Below are 14,704 nucleotides of genomic sequence, written 5' to 3' on the forward strand. Positions count from 1 at the left end.
TATGCAGCCTGAGTTTTGCACTCCAAGATTTAAAGCACACCACATGGCTGCATATGATGATTTCTCATTTAATTTTTTTCTTTTTTTACTTTGAGAACACTACAAATAATTATATTCACAAATAATTATATTCATAAATGCAATAGTTTAGTTTAAAAAATAATAGAAAATAAAATATTTATAACATCTCCAACCTATTATGTTCTAATTTGGTAGCTTTACTAATGTTTTTTTCAGCTAATACCAGTATACATATTATAAAAGTAAAATACCTTAATTCTAAAATAAAAATTGTAATTTTTTTTAAACTTTTATCTAAGCGGGCACTTTTATTGGACAGCAATCTGGCAAATATAAAAATGCCTTGCTTTTTGTGCGAGTGGGACAGTCAGGCAAGGGGTAAGCACTGGGATGTCAAGGTCTGGCCAAAGAGGGACAGTTGGTTGCCGGGATCAATGAACATTGTTCATAAACCACTGGTAGACTCCTCCTTCCATCCTTGCACATCAAACTGGGTCTGATAAAACAGTTTGTGAAAGCTTTACCTTAGGAAGGTCTCTGCTTAAACTACATTTTGTACTAAATTACTATCAATCACCCAAGAGAAGCTAAAACAAAGTATTTTTGTTGGACCTCAAATTTGCAAACTAATGAGGGACTGAGATTTTGAGGGAATTTTTATTACTTTATTCCCTTACTTCTTATAGAAGGTTTATCTGTTACATAGGTGCCTTTCAACCTACCGACATGAGAGGTCATAGACAGCAGACAGTGGTCATCCACAGATGAGCCCCCAAGTAGCTCAATGCCCCCTGAAGTGCCCTGACTGCAATTATCTTTAAGTCAGCACCCTGATTGCAATTATCTTTAAGTCAGCACCCTGATTGCAATTATCTTTAAGTCAGCACCCTGATTGCAATTATCTTTAAGTCAGCAGTGGTAAAGACCACTGATTGAAGTACTGATGCCGAAGTCTTGCACCAAACACCCTTATACGATAAGGTTATTGTAGAGACAATAGGCTGTCTACCCAATTCTTGGGCTATTGCTCTTTGACACTTTATTGTTAAATTTATTTTTCTTCATACAATGACAAGTCTCAAGATCTTGCTCCATGCCTACCATCTGGGCATCAAGAAGGAACAGTAAACCATCTCTTGCACACAGAAGGTAGGGATTCTGCAATCCTTCTGTAGTTTGATATCGGGGCTCCTTTCGAACCACCCAATCCTTCTGGTCAAGTCTATTTTTGATTATGCTTATGATTGCATCATGGTGCTTGACATGTAAACCATGCATACGAAACCACCTCTGGGAGATATGAGCAAGCGACTCGGACTGCATTGCATCCAGCCATGATTATCATCTCCATACTATGTTATAAGAATCCTTGTTCTTATAAGGTCTACATATGCATGGCCGGACAACAACATGGTTCTGTTTCCCACCCGTCAATGCTAAGATCGGACCTTTCCCAACTCATGTAAGCAAGTGCCATCAAAGGATGCATGCAAGAGTTGGCTTCACCGATGACTTGCTTTCAAGTAAAACACTACCATCACATTGCAGCCTCTTGATGTTACTTAACTCATTTTGCATATGAACAAATTTAGCTAGCTCTCTAATCAAAGCCAAAGGGGGGGGGGGGACTGTAGCTTCTCCAGCCTATTACTTTTCAGGAGGGGGAATGGTCCAGCTAAGGGATGGAATTCCAAGACCCCCCCCCATGATGTCAGCATAAATATACTAAGTGACTGTATAATGGGACAGACAAGAACATTTAAGTCTAGAAGCTGTTACTCTCGCCAGGACCAGACTATGATATAGCCGAGCTACAGTTTTCCCCTTTGGCTTTGATTAGAGAAGCCTCTGTTGGGTTTCAAAGGAACTGTTTTAAGTTTCCCCAACAGGTCAACCAAGGAGGAACTAGCTGTAGCCCTACCTAATAGAGTAAACTCCACACTGAGGTACCGCCATGTAGATGTTATATTGCAGGCTGGAAGGCAACAGTCACTGACGAAGAATAAAAGAGAAAAACAGGCATGGTTCACCATCAGGTCTGTTGTTGAGAACTTCTAGGGAACACCAAGGATCCTGACTACGAGAATATAGTTGAAAATATGATGGCAAACTTCTAGAAGCTGGGCTGCAACATGAGTGTCAATGTACATTTTGTACACTCCCACATTAGCATTAGCAGAGGCATATGATGCCTGAAAGCAAGTTTATATAGCATCAGCCAAAAAAAAAAAAAAAAAACCTTCCTGTTTCATCCATCCATTCACTCCAAAAGTTTGTCTAGTTCAGTCTTGAATTTATTTAAGCTGTCAACTTCCACAATGACAAATGGAAGTTTGTTCCAGCAATCAACCACCAGCTGGCTAAAGGCAAATTTCAGCACATCTCTTCTACAACTCTCTTTCCTCAATTTGAATTTATGCCCCCTCAGGTGCAGAATCTAAGCAAGAGGAAGAATCCCCATCAGCAGTGAGCTTGCTCAAACCATTCAAGGTGTTATACACCTCAATCAGATCACTTCTCAGGTTGTTTGTTTGTTTGTTATTTGGTTTTTAGGAGCATTACCAACTAAGGCCATATTGCTCCGGGGATATGTGGTGGTCATTCCCTGACCTTTCTGCGTCCTCCATATTTGGTGGTCACGGGCTCGAACCCTGGTCTAATCAAGAAGCGTGTGCTACACACTGCTGCTCCTGCCCACCTGGCTACCGGAGGTGCCACCTCTCAGGTGTCTAGTCTCCAGATGCTTCAGACATTAGGCAGATGGGCTGAGAGATGGCAACTGAAATTTAATGTTGACAAATGCAAAGTACTGCATATGGGTAGCAGCAACCCCAGAGTAATGTACCAAATGTGTGGTACTACACTCAGAATCTGTTAAAGGACTACACTCAGAATCTGTTCACTCTAATAAATTCTGACTTGGCCTCCCACCAGTGTAAAATTACTGATACTACAATTAACGGGCCAATGTCAACATTAAGCAGAAAAACTGGGTGCTTTCTAAGAAAAACATGGCACAGCTACCCATACTGGGTGCTGTGCCATGGCGGCCTCGGGAGCTGCAGACCCTTAGAAGAGGTCAGCCAAAAGAGGCGCATCTTCCAGGGAGCCAGGAGGCCCTGACCTGCAGCAGAAGTAGAATACCTTAGGAACCAATACAGGAAGGCAAGGAATTCGTATACGGTAATGATCAAGCAGAGGAAAAACTGTCCTGGGAGCATCTTGTCTCTACTGTGGGCAACTCAGACCCATGGGGGATTGTTTATAGGGTAAAAACCAGAAAACTCCCTATGGGAGAGGTCATTCCCTCCACGAAGACCCCTCAGGGATAGATACAACATGGCAGGAATCCATTCGTAATATCTTGGATGTCACCTTTAGGCAACTAGACCCGAATCGTACCCCCGAACAACTTCAACTGGAGAGCGAAAATGCACAGTATCACACCACAGAGGTAAAACCACCCTTCACTGTGCAAGAGCTTGCTGCTGCAGCCTACAATCTGTCCAAATCACAAGAACTTCCAGAATGCTATAGACCTATTGCTCTGTTGTCTGTCCTCAGCAAAGTGTTTGAGCAGCTCCTTCGCCAGAGATTAGCATTAGTAGAGGCACATGATGCAAGAAAGCAAGCTTATACAGCATAAAAAAAAAAAAAAAAAAAAAAACACCCTTCCCATTTTACTGATCCATTCATTCCACATGTTTGTCTACTTCTGTCTTGAATTTATTTAAGCTATCAAATTCCACAACAACAGATGGAAGTTTGTTCCAGCAATCAACTACCCGCTGCCTAAAGGTAAACTTCCGCACATCTATTCCACAACTGTCTTTCCTCAGTTTGAATCTATGTCCCCTCAGGTTTGTAATCTGAGCAAGAGGAAGAATCCCCTCAGCATTAAGCCTGCTCAATCCATTCAAGGCCTTGTACACCTCAATCAGATTGCCTTGCATGTGCCTAGTCTCCAGAAGCTACAATTTGCAGAACTTAAGCCTTTCTTCATAAGAGCACCCCTTTGTTCCCTTCACCAGTCTTGTTACCCTTCTCTGTACTTATTCTAGCAACTCTACATCCTTCCTAAAATTAAGCTTCCAGACCTGTACGCAGTACTCAAGGTGTGGCCCAACCATTGTCTTACACAAGGGGATAATCACCTCCTTATCCCTGCCAGCAAAATTCCTGTATATCAGTGGTTCTCAAATTGGGTGCAACTTACTCTTTATAGGGGTGCTGCAACATCAAATTTAGCATCGGCTTACATCGTGGCCATCGCTACAAAAGGTCACCGAATTTCATGCAACTGTGTAAATTAGAAGACGTCATTAAATAATTGCTGACCGCATTTCAGTGTTTATGTACATACACCTACATATACGGAACAGCCAAGCCGTCCGTCGCATACACTGTATTTGAAACAGCACCAACTTACAAAATATTCTGCCAGCACCCATTGCACCCGGTGCTGGGGTGCCGGGCATTTTTCATAATGGATTTAGGGTGCCTTCAGATTAAAAAGTTTGAGAACCACTGCTGTATATCATTGACAAGACCTTGGGGCTGACTCTGAAACCATGGGAATGCATTTAAAATAGTGAAAGTGAGGGATGCTTCTACCAGAAAGTTCAAAGGAAAGAATTAACTGCAGCAATGGGGGGGGGGACCTATTAATGCTAAGGATTTGTGAAAAACAAATGGAATGAATCTATGAGTGCTCAATTTATTTGTGAGGAGAGAGCTAAAGCCATTTTTGATGATACTTAATAGTAGAAAACAAGTGCAGATAAAGAGGCAGCATGCAAACTGAAGGCCAAGTTTTGCAAGATGATAGAAGAGGAAGGGGAATCTTTATGAAGTGTTCCATACAGATGAGTTAACCTCTTTTGGAAGAAGAAGAAGAGGCCAAAGAGAACATACTTAACTAAGGACAAAGATGCTTTCCCAAGACATAAGCCTATGAAAGGCAAATTAACTTTGTTGCATGGTGCAACATTCCTGGTAACTTTAAATTAACATGCACACTGACATTGATGTGCCATGATGCATATATGCGGTCATCCTTAAGCAGCCAAGAAAGTACTTGTTTAATTGTACTTGTTTATTTGTCAGTAAACAAGTTCTGTAAAATGTACAGTGCTTAGTATTTTTTAATCATCAAGATGTACCATCAAAACTTGGTATCCGGTTTTATTTGTTCTTTGGCTGTTGATTCAAATTATTATAAGTTTATTCTATACACAAACTATCCTCAACATAAGCAAAGAATAAATGAAACAGTATACCAAGTCTTTACAGCACAAGGTTGATGGGGAAAAAAAGGGGGAAAAAATGGTCTTGCTGTGATGTAGTACCTGATGAACAAGCTAGCACTGCAGGTTCTTCTGCTTTTGGACAATGCACCTGGCCAGGACCCCAAACTTGCTGCTTCTTTGTAATGCAAATTTGATTTCATCAAAGAAATGTCCTTGTTAGCCAACACCACTATTTTGATCCTGCTTCAGGTGAATGAGCAAGTTACAGACAATTTCACATGAAGGTGTTTTCAGGAAATGCCATGAAGCAAAATCTGGTGACTGCATGACATTAAAGGAATTTTGTAAGCCAATATTCAACATGCTGGAGGCTATAAGAAACATGTAATTTCAACTTCTGTTGCAGCATGGCAAAAAGTCTCAATTCGCTGCCTGAATGCATCTTGGAAAATCTTTGGCCAACCATCCAGCAACACTTGAGGCTTTTAAATATCAGGCAAATACTGATCAAGAAATTCTCTTTCTTGGCTCTCTCTTAGCCAATCTGTAGGAACTGAAGTGGATGAAGAGGATGTTGAAGACCTGGTTCAGTCTTGTGAAAGGGAGCCTACCACTGAAGACTTCCAAAAGTTAGAGTTTATGATTAAAGATGACAGTGGAGAAGAAAGAGAGCAGGATGATCATCTGAAAACTGCAGAGGTAAAAAAATTCTTTATCAATGGAATCAGGTAAAAGGATTGGTTGCATAATATCCCTCCAAAGTTCAAACAGATCTTATGAAGGGATTTTTGCAACAATGTTAATATAAACATTTATTTACTAATACAAAATAATCGAATATTGTAAAGTACTATATTATAAAAAAAAAAAAAAAAGCTGTTATTATTTTCAGTAAAATATGCTATACTTAGAGATTAAAAGAGAATTATACCATATTTAGTAGTCACACAGGAATGAACCAGTCACTCAAAGAAAATTTGCTTCTGTACCTTTGGAATGAACCAGTTACTCAAAGAAAGTTACTCAAAGTTCAAGGGTACTTCTGTACCCTTGAACTTAACTACTTGGCTATGGAAGCTTTTCAATGGTTGCAAGAGATGTTTAAAATAGCATCACAAATTTTACAAAATTTTTAAGGCTTGCAAGCATACTGTTTACAGATTTTCATCATTCCACACACATCTGAAGCCAATTTAGCTTTCCGGAGAGAATTCAAAACCCAAATGCTTCACTTGTAAAACACTGCATTAGCCTTGTATGCTATTAAAATAATTGCAGAGAAGATGTTTGAAGAATACACATCAGATAAAAGGAACAAGTGTTGCAATCACATAATTGAAATGAAGTACTGAGAAAATAGAAGTGGATAAAGATGTGACAGAATAATAAGTAAAGGAAAAGATGCACTGTTATGATTCTAATAGTGATTGCAGCATAGACGAGGAAAATGAACGTTAAACTGATGTCTGGCATGATATAATCTTCATTATCATTACAAAAAAAAAAATCCACCAAGCTAGGCTGCAAACATTGCCACCAGCAACAGATGTATGTATAATGCTGATGCCATTATACATACATCTCAATTCTATATTATATAACACAAATGCTTCACTTTGAATTTTATCAGCATTGAGCAAGCTCAATGCTAATGGCATTCTTCCCCTTGCTCGGACTACACACACATGAGGAGGCATAAATTCAAACTGAAGGACAGTTGCAGGACAGATATGCAGAAGTTTTCCCCTTCAGCCAGCAGGTGGCTGATAGTTGGAGCAAAATTCCATTTGTTGTTGTGGAAGTGGATTGTTTGAATAAATCAAGGAAGAACTAGATGAACCAGGCAGGGATTGACAGGTGATGTGGGAAGTTTTTTTTTTTTTTTTTTTGGTTGCTGCTTTATAAGCTTCCTTTCTTGCATTATTTACCACTACTAATACTGATAATAATCTCAAAATAGTACTTGTTAAATTAGAAAAATAAGGCATGCACATGATCAGAGCAATAAAAACTATATCCTTCTCATAATTCCTTTTCCCAGTAAAACAGTTATGATTTTTTTTTATTACTACTTTCATATTTATCTAAATTATCTTGCCTGGGAATAGTGTGGTATTATTATTGTACTTGTGTTAATGGGTAATAGCTCTGTAGGTTTAACTTTTTTTTTTTTTTTTTTTAAACTGAAACTGTCCCCATCACAGCTTAGCTGACACAATGCATCACTGCTTGCCTCTCATTTGGAAAGATATGGGTTTGATTCCAGTCTGCGACTGGAGGAATTCTTTAGGTTTCTTCACTTGGGAAGGTAATCGGCTGATTTCAGTAGAAGTGAAAACCGTGTCTCGCTGTACTTGTACAACAAGACACGGTTTTCACGGTTCTTCTAACGTGCAAATTGGCCTTTGAACATATTGTACAGCCAAAAGACAACTCCTTTATCAAGATTGATCACTCAATATGGGAAAGGGAATGATGTAGATGACAATGAGAGGAAGCGGCATCGCTTCCCTACCCATAGCTACAGTTGTGTGACAATCATGTCATGGCACATGGCAACTAAAATTTGCCTTATCTTGGGGTGAGGAAAATGTTAAACTAGTTCCACGAATCAAGGTCATATTGCTTGCACTGTATGTGTGTTCCCACAGAACAGTCTAGAGAGAGAGATGGACATAATGCCCAAGAGAAACCTTTGTGCTAAGGTGGGGGAAAGAGGAGGAGGATTAAGCAAAAACCCAAACCATTTTGAATTTGATGGACAAATTTAAGTACATGAAGAAAACAGTTACTGCCTTAGAAGCAGCTAAATATGGGAACTCACCAAACACTCAGTTGCCCACCTCAAAACTTAAGCCTATCCACATGATTCTGGTGAGGAATAATTATCCCTCTGGTGATCACTGAATTCTGCATATTCCCATATGCAGAATTCAATGATCCCAGATGGGTAATTATTCTTGGTAACTATTGTCAGGAACATGGAGAATATTTTATGCAATAAGGATAAGTGGAATAGGACCATGGTATGTCTGCCAGAGACAAAATTTGGTGTTATTTATTGTTGTACATATCGATGCTAATGATGTTAAGCATAACACAATTTCTATCTCCAATTCACCAAGGGGATCAAAGGGTGACACGAGTAATTACAGACCTGTTAGTTTGACTTCTGTTCCAGGAAAAATAATGGAGTCACTGGTTAAAGCATTGCAGGATCATCTAGACAAGACAGCAATAATAATTCAGACAAAGCATGGGTTTCTCAAGGGGAAGTCTTATCTGAAAAATTTTATTGGATACTATGATATGGTCACAAAGGAACTGGATGCAAAAAATAATTTTGATAGCATATACTTGGATTTCAGGAAAGCTTTTGATGCTGTTGCACATGAAAGACTACTGTACAAATTGGAACAGTATGACATTAAGGGCAAGTTGCTACAATGGATAAAAGGATGGTTGAGTGGGAAAGACAGAGAGTGGTAATCAATGGGTACTGCTCTACGTGGACTAATGTTATTGGTGGTGTCCCTCAAGGTTCAGTGTTGGTCCCATTGTTGTTTTGTATATTTATCAATGATATTGATGAAGGTATATCAAGCTTAATGTCAAAGTTTGCAGATGATACAAAGGTTGGCAGGGTTCTTAATAACAGTAATGACAGTATGCTGCTGCAACATGATCTGGAAAAGTTGGCTAGATGGGCTGAGAAGTGGCAACTGAAGTTTAAGATTGACATACTGCATATGGGTAGCAGTAACACCAGAGAAATGTACCACTATGTGGTGTTACACTCAGGGTAGTGGAGAATGAAAGAAACCTGGGGGTAATTGTGCAGTCAGATATGAAGTTGTCTGAGTAGTACAGACAGGCTGCCAGAGTAGGTCATGGGGTTTTGTCAATGATATACAGGGATTTTGCGAGCAGGGATAAGGTGATTATCCCATTGTATAAGGCAATCAATGGTCAGGCCACACTTTGAGTACTGCATACAGGTCTGGAAGCCTCATTTTAGGAAGGATTAACCTGACTTCTAATTCTCTTGGCATAAGCATATCACAAATATTGGCTCCACTGCACATGGGTTTTCTCTTTTGTTCTCAGCATTACTTTTCTTTCTAACAGCTGTTCACTCTGTACAAATCTCAAATTTGTCCTACCATTGAATATTGTTCCCACATCTGGGAGTGGTACCCCCCCCCCCCACACCCAAAATCTCTCTCAGGCTTCTAGACTCCATTCAAAAGAGGATACTTTTTGAATTAATTAATGATCCATCTCTCACAAAGTCTCTCCACTCTGTCTTGTTGACTGTTCGTCTATGAGACAGAGAGTGGAAATGTTCTGTTTCTGCTGCATGCCTTTTCTATAGATACGTTCATGGCCACTGTTCTTCTGAGTTGGCTTCTATAATTCCTACTCTTTTTTCCGAAGCAGTCTGAACATGTGCCACAACTAGTCAGAATCCTTTTACTGTCCAACTTCTAACTCACAGAATCAACTTTTCTTCTTCCTCATTTATTCTTTCAATTTCCTTTTTTTTTTTTTTTTGGAACAACCTCCCTTTATACGTATTTCCCGAAAATTACAATCTACAAAAATTCAAGTCTAATATCAACGAGTAAATCCACGCACAGTACTAAGTACTAAAGGATCTAATACCTCTCGTTCTTGAGGTTTTCATTTTTGAAAAAAATACCACACCATTAGTTACTTCCATGTTCAAGTTTATTTAAAAATTCATTTCAAATTCAAGCCCTCCACAGTGTGCAAAATTTGAAATTACATATGTTGCCTCTTGCAGAGTAGCAGCCATTTAAGATAATATTTTTCAAAGACATCTCTCAAAGAATCTCTCAGAGTAGCAGCCATTTGAGAGAATTTGGGGTGGGTGGGATCTATCTAGTTATATTAAAGGAGGTGGCAAAGGAAGTAAGCAAACCCTTAGCCATAATTATGAGAGCATAATTACAGAGGGACAATCAGCACCTTTTCTCTGATAGAAAAATTCCTATATATCATTGACAAAACCCCATGACCTGCCCTGGCAGCCTGTCTGCATTGCTCAGAAAACTTCATATCTCACTGCACAATTACTCCCAGGTCTTTTTCATTTTCTGCCACCTTAAGTGTAGTACCACACAGTTGGTACATTTCTCTGGGGTTACTTCTACCCATATGCAGTACTTTGCATCTGTCAAGGTTAAACTTCAGTTGCCACTTCTCAGCCCATCTGCCCAAATTTTCTAGATCCTGTTGCAGTAGCACACTGCCATTACTGTCATTAACAACCCTGCCAACCTTTATCATCTGCAAACTTCGACACTAAGCCCGATATACCTTCATCAATATCATTGATGAATATACTAAACAACAGTGGACCCAACACCGAACCCTGTGGGACTCCACTAATAATATGAGTCCACAAAGAGCGGCACCCATTGATTACCACCTTCTCCCACTTAACCATCCTTTTATCCATTGTAGCAACTTACCCTTAATACCATTATGCTCCATTTGTACAGTAGTCTTCCATGCGCAACAGTGTCAAAAGCTTTCCTGAAATCCAAGTATATGATATAAAAATTATTTTTTTGCATCCAGTTTCTTTGTAACTACATCATAATGTAGTAAGAATACCGGACAATCCTAATCATACAGCCAATACGCTTGATCTTTTTCTCACAAACAACCCTTCTAAATACAATGTCGAAGTGAGAGGTCCTTTAGGCACTTCAGATCACAACTTGGTGATTGTCTCTTCTCCAATGGAACCTTTATCTCATGGCTATTCCCAACCTCGTATTGTATGGCATTACAAGAATGCAAAATGGGATGACTTGCGAGACTTTTTTTCTTCTTTTCCTTGGTCTGATTACTGTTTCAAAACTTCTGATGTCAACGTTTGCTCAGATCGTGTCAGTGAAATTATTCTTACAGGAATGGAATCCTTTATCCCACACTCCACTTTAAAATCTCGTCCTTTATCTAAACCTTGGTTCTCCAACAAATGTGCTAAGGCTGTCCAAGAGAAGAATGTTGCATATCGTAACTGGCTTGTTTCTAATTCTTCAGTTTCATTTTCTGCCTACACCAAAGCTCGCAACAATTGTAAAGCAGTTATTAATCAGTCCAAACTAGAGTTTGAACAGGCTAAGAGTAGAAAACTTTCTTCTTGCCCTAATGGTAGCTGAGCATTCTGGTCTCTTGCCAAAGCTATTGGCCGAAACTTTTGCCCATCTCTGCTCCCACCTCTGTCCAATCCAGATGGTTCTGTTGTCACTTCAGCCAAGGATAAAGCTTCCTGCTAGCATCCCATTTTTCTTCCAGCTCATGTATTAATGATCTTGGTAAAACACCTCCCACCATTCCTAACATGCTCCATTCAATGCCTTCTGTGGTCTTCCGTCAAAAGGATATCAGAAGGATTTTGATGAATCTTGATGCTAAGAAAGCTCCAGGTCCTGATGGTATTTCTCCACTTGTTCTCAAAACCTGTGCTCCTGAACTTACTCCTATTCTTTGCCGCCTTTTTTCACTTTCTTATTCCAAAGGTGTTTTTCCTTCTGCTTGGAAATTTGCTCATATCCAGCCAGTTCCTAAAAAGGGTGACAAATCCCTCCCATCCAATTATCATCCCATTGCAATTACTTCTACTCTTTCTAAAGTAATGGAGAAATCAATTAACCGCCAACTCTTTAACTACCTAGAAACCTTCCGTCTGATCAACGATCGCCAGTATGGATTCCGTCAGTGTCGATCCACTGGTGATATTCTGGCTTATGTTACCCATTTATGGACTAATTCAATGGAAAGGTTCGGTGAAACACAAGTAGTTGCTCTTGACATCTCAAAGGCTTTTGATCGTATTTGGCATAAAGTTCTCCTAAACAAGCTTCCATCTTATGGTTTGTCAACTGTTTTTTGTAATTGGTTATCCAGTTTTCTCTCTGATTGCTCACTGAGGGTGATAGTAGATAGCTCTCTGTCTTCTACCTTCTCCACTAATGCTGGTGTCCCCCAAGGTTCAGTTCTTTCCCCCACTCTTTTCCTCTTGTATATTTATTACCTTCTTCCATTAACTGGAAATCCTATCCATAGTTTTGCCGATGATACATTGCATTCCACTTTCCATTTTGAGAAACCTTGCCTTGCTCAATCAGCTTCAACTTCTCGAATATCTGCTACCAATTCGTTAAATGCCAATCTCCAGTGGGGCAAAGACAACTTAGTTGATTTCAATCCTTCTAACACTCAGTTTTGTCTTATATCTTGCAAAAAAGGATTCTTCTGCTCCATCTTTAGTGACACTCCGATTTCTAGGCAAAATGATATATCTCTTTTGGGATTACCCTGACTTCTAATCTCTCTTGGCACAAGCACATTACAAATATTGCTCCCTCTGCATCTAAAAAACTTGGTTTTCTCTTTTGCTCTCGGCGTTACTTTTCTTCCAAACAGCTGTTCACTCTGTACAAATCGCAAATCCGCCGTACCATGGAATATTGTTCTTACATCTGGGGTGGTGCCCTCAAAACCTCTTTCAGGCTTCTAGATGCCATTCAGAAGAGGACAGTTAGGTTAATTAATGACTCCTCTCTAACAGAGTCTCTCCACTCGCTGTCTCATCGACGTACTGTTTCTGCTGCATGCCTTTTCTACAGATACTTCCATGGGCATTGTTCTTCTGAATTGGCTTCTATAATTCCCTCTCTCTCTCTTTCAAAACAGTCCAAACACGTGCTGCCACCAGCCAACATCCATTTAATGTCCAACTTCAAACTCACAGAACCAACTTTTCATCTTCCTCGTTTATTCATTCAACTGCCGTTTTCTGGAACAACCTTCCTTCATACATATTTCCTGAAAATTACAGTCTACAGAAGTTCAAGTCTAATATCAACAAATATCTTCTTTTGTCTTCCCAACCTCCAACCCAAGCATGGTACTTAATACTATAGGTTCTAATACCTCTTGTATTTGGGGTTGTCATAAAAAAAAAAAAAAAAAAAAAAAAAAAACACTACCAACGTTATCTGTCCATTCTCTCTAATGATCTGTCTAGTTCTTCCTTCAACACCAGAAGAAGTCTATGTGTTGTCTGAGCAAGAGTAAGGATGCTATCAACATTCAATTTACTCAATCCATTTAAAGCTTTAAACACCTCAAACAGATCCCCTCTCAGGTTCCTAATTTCCAGATGTCGCAATTTGCAGAACTGAAATTTTCTTAGTAAGAGTACCATGTTGTTCCTCTCACTAATCTTGCTGCTCTTCTCTGCATCAATTTCAACAAATCTATATCCTTCCTTCCTTCCTAAATTACAGAAGTGCTTAAGATATAGCTAAATCATTGCCTTATACAGCAGAATAACTACCTCATCCCTGCTGACAAAATTCATAATTCTAACTGCACATTACCTTCCCCCTTCCCAGGTATTTATCATTCTCCATTATTTTTCTCCCTCTGTATAAGGTAATGGTCACGCCACGCCTTGTGTACTGTGTACAGGTCTGAAGGCCTCATTTTAGGAAGGATGTAGATTTGCTTGAGCATGTACAGAGAAGGGCAACAAGATTGGTGAGGGGAATTAAGGGATCCTCTTACTAAGAGAGGCTTAAGTTCTGCAAATTGCAGCGGCTGGAGACTAGGCAACTGCGAGGTGATCTGATTGAGATGTATAAGGCCTTGAATGGGTTGAGCACGCTGAATTCTGATGGGATTCTTCCACTTGTTCAGATTACGAACCTAAGGGGGCATAAATTCAAATTGAGGAAAAACAGATGTAGAATAGGATGTGTGGAAATTTGCCTTTAGCCAGCGGGTGGTTAATTGCTGGAACAAACTTCCATCTGTCATTGTGGAAGTTGATAGGTTAAATAAAATTTAAGGAGGAACTGGACAAAACATTTAGAGGGAATGCTTGTGTGATTTTTTTTTTTTTTTTTGGCTGATGCTGCATAAGCTCATACGCTTGCTTTCTTGCATCACATGCCACCATTACTACTACTTGAGTGTGGTACCACAGAGTTGGTATAGATAGTTGGTACAGTGAGAAATGCAAGTTACTGGATATGGGTAGCATAATGCCAGAATACCTTCTGGCATTATGCTACCCATATCCAGTAACTTGCATTTCTCACTGTCACACTTCAATTGCCACTTCTCAGCCCTATCTGCATAATCTTTCCAAGTCTTGTTGCAGTAGCTTACTCTGATTATTGTCATTAACCACCACCACCAACTTTCTACAAAACTATTGAGAAACATCCTTGATGCAGACTGTATTGGCTCATGAACCAGTAAAGTACGGGTGGTAAGTTTTTTATGTTTCTAACAAGTCACCTTTAAATACAATAAGAGAGTTATTCTGTGTAATGACTAGGTAAGAAACTGAACAATAATGTTAATTGTTATTCAAAGTAAATTGA

The 14,704-nt window shown here is 39.4% G+C and overlaps 1 protein-coding gene across 1 annotated transcript in view; it reads right to left on the minus strand.

The window, feature by feature from the left end:
* LOC150091724 (uncharacterized) overlaps positions 1–14,704 on the minus strand; it is a 515,450-nt gene that overhangs the window by 395,618 nt on the left and 105,128 nt on the right. The gene's annotated exons all lie outside the window — the stretch shown is intronic.

This window comes from Mastigoproctus giganteus, chromosome 1 (assembly GCF_048544385.1).
Source record: "Mastigoproctus giganteus isolate SK-2022 chromosome 1, ASM4854438v1, whole genome shotgun sequence".
NCBI classification, from domain to species: Eukaryota; Metazoa; Arthropoda; class Arachnida; order Uropygi; family Thelyphonidae; genus Mastigoproctus; species Mastigoproctus giganteus.